Source organism: Saccostrea cucullata, unplaced genomic scaffold (assembly GCF_032062105.1).
Source record: "Saccostrea cucullata isolate Sc308-1 unplaced genomic scaffold, CSIRO_AGI_Scuc_v1 ctg2068, whole genome shotgun sequence".
In the NCBI taxonomy this organism is placed as follows: Eukaryota; Metazoa; Mollusca; class Bivalvia; order Ostreida; family Ostreidae; genus Saccostrea; species Saccostrea cuccullata.
In genome coordinates, this window is record NW_026938354.1 from 29,494 (window position 1) to 38,017 (window position 8,524).

Genomic DNA, 8,524 nt, shown 5'->3' on the forward strand with positions numbered 1-8,524 from the left:
ACTGAAGTAAATTTATGGTATTTAAATTTTAAAGAACTGGTGGCTGTTTTTGAGATTGCGTATATTTTTTCTAGATGCTTATTTATAGATAATTTCATTAATTTCTGTTTTCCAGGTGCCTGTGAGAAGAAACACAGTCTGGTCGCTATTACTCTAGGCCTGCTTTATTACTTCCTTTCTCAGAAGTCCTAATATTCAAACAAAAACGCTTTAAGAACAAATGTTTGTAAAAACCATTTCGAGCCTTTCCCCCTTTACTACAGAAAACATACACAATTTCAGATGTTGACATTCAATTAAAATGATTTTGCTTGCTCAGTGTGTTTGTTGTTGTTACTTAAATTTTTCTGAACAAATTAAATAGCAAATATAACATAACGTGTTGTTCTTACTGTTGTCTTAGGGGACGATCATTTGATCCTAAGGGGGGGGGGGGGGGGGGGGGGCTGGCAAATTTTTTTTGAGACGGATTATTTATTTTCATGCCTGTCGAAGACAGATAATTTATTTTCAAGATTATCAAGCACAGCTTATATATTTTCTTCTATGTCTTACCGTACCTTGATCAATTGATTCTAAAAGACTAATCATTTATATATTACATATTCGGATACAGGATTTGGGGAGGGGACAGGTATAACTTTGTTTAGGCAAGAGGTCTGGGGCCGCCGTAAGGGCCCCAGTGGGTCCTGGGCGAAGCCCTGGTGGAGGCCAAGGGAGTACACAACCCCCCACCCCCGAAGCTCTTGGGGTTTCGTGTATTTTAAGAGTATAATCAGGTACTATTATAGTGGTATTGGTTATTATGAACCAAAGTATGACATAATTAATACTGGTCATATCGTACTTTGAATGAAGTAAGTTAAGGGAGCAAATTAAGCCTCGAAGTTTTTGGGTTTTTCAATATGTATAAGAGTAAAACTTTTGTAGGAACTGGTTAGATGTGTACCAAAGTATGACATTATTAAGTCATATCATACTTTGAATGAAAAGGGCCCAGGGGGCGAAGCTTTTTTTGTGTAGTTTTAGAGTAAAAACTAGGCACAAAAATATTGGTATTGACCCAAAGTATGGCATAATTATTATTTTTCATATCATACTTTGAAATTTAAGGGATGGCCTGGGGTCGTACACATATACATCCCCCTTAAATCCGCCGGTGTATAATTTGTATTAATAATTTATCTCGAAAGTATAATTATTCGACAAGAAAATTTATATTTATACCCCCGCTCCGAAGGAGAGGGGGGTATACTGTTTTACCCTTGTGTGTCCGTCCGTCCGTGTGTCCGTGCGTCTGTGTGTCCGTGTAGCTGTGTGTCCGTCCGAAACAAATTTTCGTCACAGTTTTCTCAGCAACTACTCATCGTAGATGCTTGAAATTTTAACACAATCTTCTCTGAGGCATGCCATATGGTGGGATACATTTTCGCTCAAATCGGATATCAACTTCCTGTTTGTCTGTGCGTCTGTCCGTTTCATACATAACAAATTTTCGTCACAGTTTTCTCAGCAACTACTCATTGTAGATGCTTGAAATTTTAACAAAATCTTTTCTGAGGCATGCCATATGGTGGGATAGATTTTTGCTCAAATCGGATATCAACTTCCTGTTTGTCTGTGCGTCTGTCTGTTTCATACATAACAAATTTTCGTCACAGTTTCCTCAGCAACTACTCATCATAGATGCTTTAAATTTTAATACATTTAACACAATCTTCTCTGAGGCATGCCATATGGTGGAATACATTTTCGCTCAAATCGGATATCAACTTCCTGTTTGTCTGTGCGTCTGTCCGTTTCATATATAACAAATTTTTGTCACAGTTTTCTCAGCAACTACTCATCGTAAATGCTTGAAATTTTAATACAATCTTTTCTGAGGCATGCCATATGATGGAATACATTTTCGCTCAATTCGGATATCAACTTCCTGTTTGTCTGTGGGTCTGTCCGTTTCATACATAACAAATTTTCGTCACAGTTTTCTCAGCAACTACTCATTGTAGATGCTTGAAATTTTATCAAAATCTTTTCTGAGGCATGCCATATGGTGGGATAGATTTTTGCTCAAATCGGATATCAACTTCCTGTTCGTCTGTGCGTCTGTCCGTTTCATACATCACAAATTTTCGTCACAGTTTTCTCAGCAACTACTCATCGTAAATGCTTGAAATTTTAATACAATCTTTTCTGAGGCATGCCATATGATGGAATACATTTTTGCTCAAATCGGATATCAACTTTCTGTTTGTCTGTGGGTCTGTACGTTTTATACATAACAAATTTTCACTTAAATCCGATGTCAACTTTCTGTTTGTCTGTCCGTTTCATACATAACATATTTTCGTCACAGTTTTCTCAGCAACCACTCATTGCAGATGCTTGAAATTTTAACACAATCTTCTCTGAGGCATGTCATATGGTGGTATACATTTGTGTTTAAATCCGATGTCAACTTCCTGTTTGTCTGTGCGTCTGTCCGTTTCGTACATGACAAATCTTCGTAGCAGTTTTCTCATTAGCTATTCATAGCAGATGCTTGAAATTTATTACCGACTTTGTTGAGGCATGCCATATCGTGGGATTAATTTTGAAATGAATCTGATGTCAACTTCATCTGCCTGTAATTGAACTTGTGTAAACAGTATATTTACATTATAGTGCTTATTTACATCAGAGCGGGGGTATTACTAGTGAGCATTGGCTCACAGATTTCTTGTTTGATCTTTAATCAATAGGGGTCTGTTAAAATTATAACATATATCACATGAAATTTCATTATAAAAACTTATTCCAGTGAATTTCCTTATTACCTGCTGCAAAGTTTCTTCAAGAAGTAACTGAGTAATGCAGAATAATGGAATCAGAATTTCCTGGTAATGTACACATCTTAACATTTTGTCCTAAATATCTGCAAAGTTTGACCGAATTCTTTTCAGCGACAAAAAAAGCAGGAATGACCAACGGATTGACTGAAGGGACAAATTGCTGCTTAGGTACTTTAAAAAAAAAATAAAGGGGTTGTAAATACGGGTTTGCATGTGATTAAATCCTTCATGGCTTTAAGGGATCACATGACCAACCCGAATTTACATCCCGATAAAACATTTAAAATGATACCTAATTTCTTAAAGACTCTCCGTATGGAAGGAAAATGACTTTACAGCAAACATTACATGGTCTATTTGATTCACCGAATTATTGTTAAATTTAAACCCACTGAAATGGTCCCTCTGTTTCAGGATTTTTAAATAAAAAATCCTAAATTCAAGTTTAAACTTTTGTCATTTGACAAACCTGTGCTTGAAGGTTCTTCTAGTGTTCATTATTTTTTTTGTAAAGTATGATTTTATTCGTTAATTTAGAATTAAAGTTGTCTTATTAACTAAGGTTTGAAGGCAGTGATTGGATGTTTTTAAAAAATTCCAAATTACTCCTTTTAATAAATCGAAGATAGGGTTCAGATAACAAGAGCAACATCTTAAAATCTTCGATAAAATCAGCAAAAAAAAGTACATTGTTTTCTTCCTTGTTTTAATTTATATTTCCTCAAATTATACTCAGATCATTAGAAGCTGTCATCGGAAGAAGGTCAGTACATAGCTGTTTTTAAATAATCTTTTATGCAACTTAAAATTGTGAGGTACAATTTAAAAGGTCATTTAATTTTGTCTGTTCTTTAAATATTTTGTGTTATAGCTTCAACTTAAGGAAATGATTTTATTACATGTCATGTGAAAACTCTCTCTCACTTCGGAACTTCTCTGGCTTTGAACAAGTAGACATGAATTCAGAGGAATTCCCGATAGAGATGGAAACTCTCCAGACATATCAGGTATGACTGGTACTAATTAGAAATAATTGTAAAAAGAATTCGCCCTTTTTAAGGAAAAAAAAATACGAGAAAGTATAAATTGGACATTCAGGGGCATACATTTAAAATGTGAATTTGTCAACTGTATGTGAGTACAGTGCTGCTATCCTATAAGTTGACAATTCTATCCTATCCTATCGTGAATCCTACATCCACAATCCTATCCTATGATTTCAGTCTAATCCTATCCTATCCTATCCTGCAACTCTTAGTTTTTTAATATTTAGGAATTAATTTGACTAAACGAAAAAAAAAAGGAATGACCACTAAAAAAGCAGATATAGTTATGGTATTCATTTAAGTGTTATATATTTTAATGGATAAAAATAATCGAGATCGACATTCCATAATTGTTGACACACCGCACATTTTAAATTTAGGATTTTCATTACCATGTTAAAAATAAATGTAAACAAACAGATTGTAATAAAACGTGGGCAAGTACTGATTTTGCGAACATCTGTAAAGAATTTGGGCATCCAGAAGAAAGAATTAACGAAAAAAATATAATAAACTTTGTTACAATTTTCCTACTTACAATGATCGGGAGACATGGCCACAGGATCGCGACTTGCTCCCAGCCTGAGCGTGTTATAATTAATTATTTGAAGAAAAAAAAAAATAACATAGGTCTATAAGGTAATAATATTTAAGTATATGTTTCATGTAAAATTTTATTTTTTCCTAAACCGAACAGCATAAAAATAACATGCATGTACATGTGAAGTCTAACCATGCTAACTGAGTCTGTATAACATATTTTTCTGTACACGGTTATAAAAAAAGAAGATATGATTAGACCATAAACCAAACAGACAAGTCAAAATTTAGATCTAGAATTACTATATCTTGACTTTCACATATTAAACATTTTAAATGTGAAATTGTCTTATATCAAATATCAAATCTAAATTTATAATTTTTTTTTAATTTAAATTAATATTGATTTATTTTTATGTGGATATTTTACAAACATGCAAAATATATAGTTGCTGAATAGAATTCAAGATATTTAGAATGTCAAATTTCTTATTTAACTTCATTTTCTTCTCAGTTTATGGTCAGTTCAGTGCCGAACAAATGTATTTCAATTTCCAATTTTGTTTTATGTGTGGAAATTTAATAATTTATGTTTAATTTAAAATATTTCCTAAATCTTCATTGTCAGACTCAGGCAGATTGAAAGCAATAAAATTTGTAGTGAGCTCACACGTTCCTTAGATCTTATAAAACATGCATAAGAAATTAAGAAATACACAGTATTTACAGTATTTATAACTCATTCTTGAGTAAGCCAAGTTTGTATTTTACCCTGTTATTATGATCTTTAATGTTCATACGTGTCTGACTGAGAGACATTAAAATGATACTCACATGTTCCTTAGATCTTATAAAACATGCAAAAGAATTCACAGTATTTACATCAATTATCACACTTTCTTGAGTAAATCTTGTATTTGACCTTGACATTTGATCTTAAATTTTTCAGAGTTTAAATGAGGATAAAATATTTGATCAAGTTCACAATATTTTTATTCAGGGTGATTCCTCAACAATGTTTAACAATTGAATATTCCATTACCATGAGACAAATTCATTAAAAGTATCCATGTACAGGATGGTTTTCAATGCCAAGATCACAGATACATGTACATGCACTTTGTTTAAATTTAAGTTTATCAATATTTTTATTACAGTTGTATAATGTTCTATATGCATATGATTTGGCTTCCTTATCCGTCGCTCAAACTGAATTTCAAATGTCAGAGTTATTGTCAGAGAGATGGTCATAAACCGAACAGTTCCACAAATGTCAACAATGCACAGAAAAAAGCACTGATCTCCTTAATAAAAGCACCATGATTTCAGATTTAGGACTCTTTGAAACTGGTTTGAACATCTTTCATTATTTATTCTAACAGCATATGAGATGAACTGCAATCTGTACAGTTGAAATGAGCAGGGTTGTCCTGAAAAAAAATTATAGGCATGTAGATTGTAAATTTTGTGATATTACACATTTAAACTGTTTTTGATTGTGAATATCTTTCATTTTTCATGTACAATTGGCTTCAATTTCACCTTTTTTACTCTCCCAAAACTAGTGCATTAAAAAATCATGAAAAATAAAATCTTATATTGCAACCTCAGACATATAAAATAATTAAAAAAACTTGTACATTATAATTCATTTTATCTTGTTGACTTGCTAACAAGAATATGAATACATTAGTTTGGGAGATTTTTCTCTATTTTCTGCTTGTATTTATCTTTTAATTAATGTTTTTTTTCTGTTTTCTTTTTTTTGTCTTGAAATTTGAATATGAAAAAGAAAATACATAATTTATATAACAACAAAATGACTCTAGTAGAATAATTCAACAATGTTTTCAGTTTAATTTCCTTTCCAGATTTTTAAAAGAAGAAAATCACTTGTTCCGAGAATCTGCTTACACGTTATCTCAACTCAGATAATAATGTATATGCATTTTAATGATCATGCATAAATACATGATAAAAAATCAAATCATACATACTTTTTAGATTAAAATCCTTTATACTGTGATGACGCATGAGTGCAGGCAAATCCATTCTCTGTAATAATGAAAATTAAAAGATTAACTTGTGTTTCATAACTCACAATACATCATTACAAATGTACATACAATGTAAGTGCAGTGCTGATTACTGAATGAGCTTATTTAACATTTTTAAAAACAGTAGCATTAGAAATGGTCATAATGATTCTACATTCATTTATCATGTTTATCATAAATTGCACTGAAATCAGTGAAATGAAAGAAACTATTTTCTAAACTTACTAGGGAAATGATAACAGTAACAAACTGATTAATGCATAATACATTTGATTGTATCTAAGAGCTCATTGGTAGCTGATTGAATCATGTGACAGAGTATTTGTAAATATTTATCCCCCCCCCCTTCTATCTAGCTACATCTATCTACACTACTTCGCTCTATTTTTCCGCACCCTGTTTTTGTTTACATAAAATAGAATAAAATGTTTATAATTTAAGTCATTAGAATATTGTCTAAAGGGCGAAATAAGTGTAAAAATGCAAACATGTACAGTGTACACAGCTGGTACAGTTTGTAGTATACTTACATGTTCTCGCACATCATCTATTCAAGTCTGCGGTTGATGGTTCCTGTGGAATTATCCAATCAAACAGAGCAAATTTAACAGGAAAACATGTTGTTACACTTTTACACAAGTAAGAATCGGTTAAATAATCCAAACAAGCTGAAGAAATACGGTCTTTCGATGCCTGGACTCTTCGTTGTTTACATTCTCAAATTCTTCCGGTGCTCGTTCACGGTTAGATCGTACGCCGTATTACTCGAAGTTTATAATGTAAATCTGTTTTTAGTAAAGAGAATGTTTTATTTTCTATTTAAATTTTATAAATAGTTTTTATGTAAACATTTTATACTGTATTTCGTTTTTGTAAATTATTCTGAAATATGAATGAACCTTTGCTCGAATCTGATTGGCTGTAGGATACAGGATAGGATAGGATAGGATAGGATTGGATTAATTTCTATATGTTCCTATCGTGAATCCTCAATCCTGAATCCTATCCAATCCCATCCCATGTCAACTTGTGGGATAGCAGCACTGTAACCCCTTTGTTATTTAAAAAAAAACCCATGAATTCCTTCAGAGCCCTGATGGGGTAGAATTATAAGAGTGCAGCTTATGGAATGATTAAAATATATATGATGAATAAGAAACAGCAACTGTATTCTTAAAATTTCAGATAATTCCTGAATTTCCAAAAACCTGTAAATAATATCCTTGTTTTTTCATAAGGCAGTAAAGAACAACTCAACAGTGAATGTATATGTAAACAATAATGTTGCTTGTGTTTATAAAATGCCAGCTTTCAATGAATGCAAATACATATCATGAAGGCTTGACCTTAACTTCAAAACAAACAGCAGTTGCAGAGTAAGGTTTTCATTAATCTTAAAGTGACAGATAAAGATAAGCCTTATAAATTTTCTGCAGCAGACTAGATAATTATTCCCAAGGGATTAGTTGTACTTCTCTCTCATCATTTTCTTCTTAATTTATAATAAGAACTTTTTCAGTAATGGTAGAATGATGTTTTTATCCTACTACCTTAAAAATTTATAACATTCTTAAATTTTCATAAGCAAGAAAAAAAAATATATGCATAAAATTAAAAAAAAAAACTTCTTTAATCTATTTCTTGTTTTTAGAATTCAATGAAATCAGAACTCATTGTGTAGGGTATTTCAACAAAAATAAAGTAAAAACATTTATACTTCAATCCACATAGCATTCCAAATGGACATAACTTCAAAACAAACTTCATTTGCAGACAGAGGTGGTTATTAATCTCAATGTGACAGATAAAGATAATGCTCTGGGTTTTCTTCAGGAGGAAAGCTAATTTATCCCAAGGGATCATTCATTGCAGCATTCAGTTTACAATGGGAACATTTTCAAAAATTATCCCTCTTTGCCTATTCATTCTTACATAAAGTTAAGAAATCTACCCCACCACCCCAGCTCCAAACCAGAGGACATAGAGAAACAAACTTAGCATCAAAATATGTCTTTTTGCCTACTGAACTACCATACCAAATTTAAAGTTA

At 32.0% G+C, this 8,524-nt stretch overlaps 1 long non-coding RNA gene across 1 annotated transcript; it reads right to left on the minus strand.

Annotated features, from left to right (window-relative positions):
- Positions 1-5,397: 5,397 nt before the first annotated feature.
- Positions 5,398-7,508, minus strand: LOC134250034 (uncharacterized). Its single transcript, XR_009988415.1, has 3 exons — positions 7,005-7,508; positions 6,415-6,472; positions 5,398-5,847 (listed from the first exon to the last, which is right to left on the minus strand). It is a non-coding gene; the product is annotated as an uncharacterized LOC134250034 (long non-coding RNA).
- Between the last annotated feature and the right edge of the window lie 1,016 nt (positions 7,509-8,524).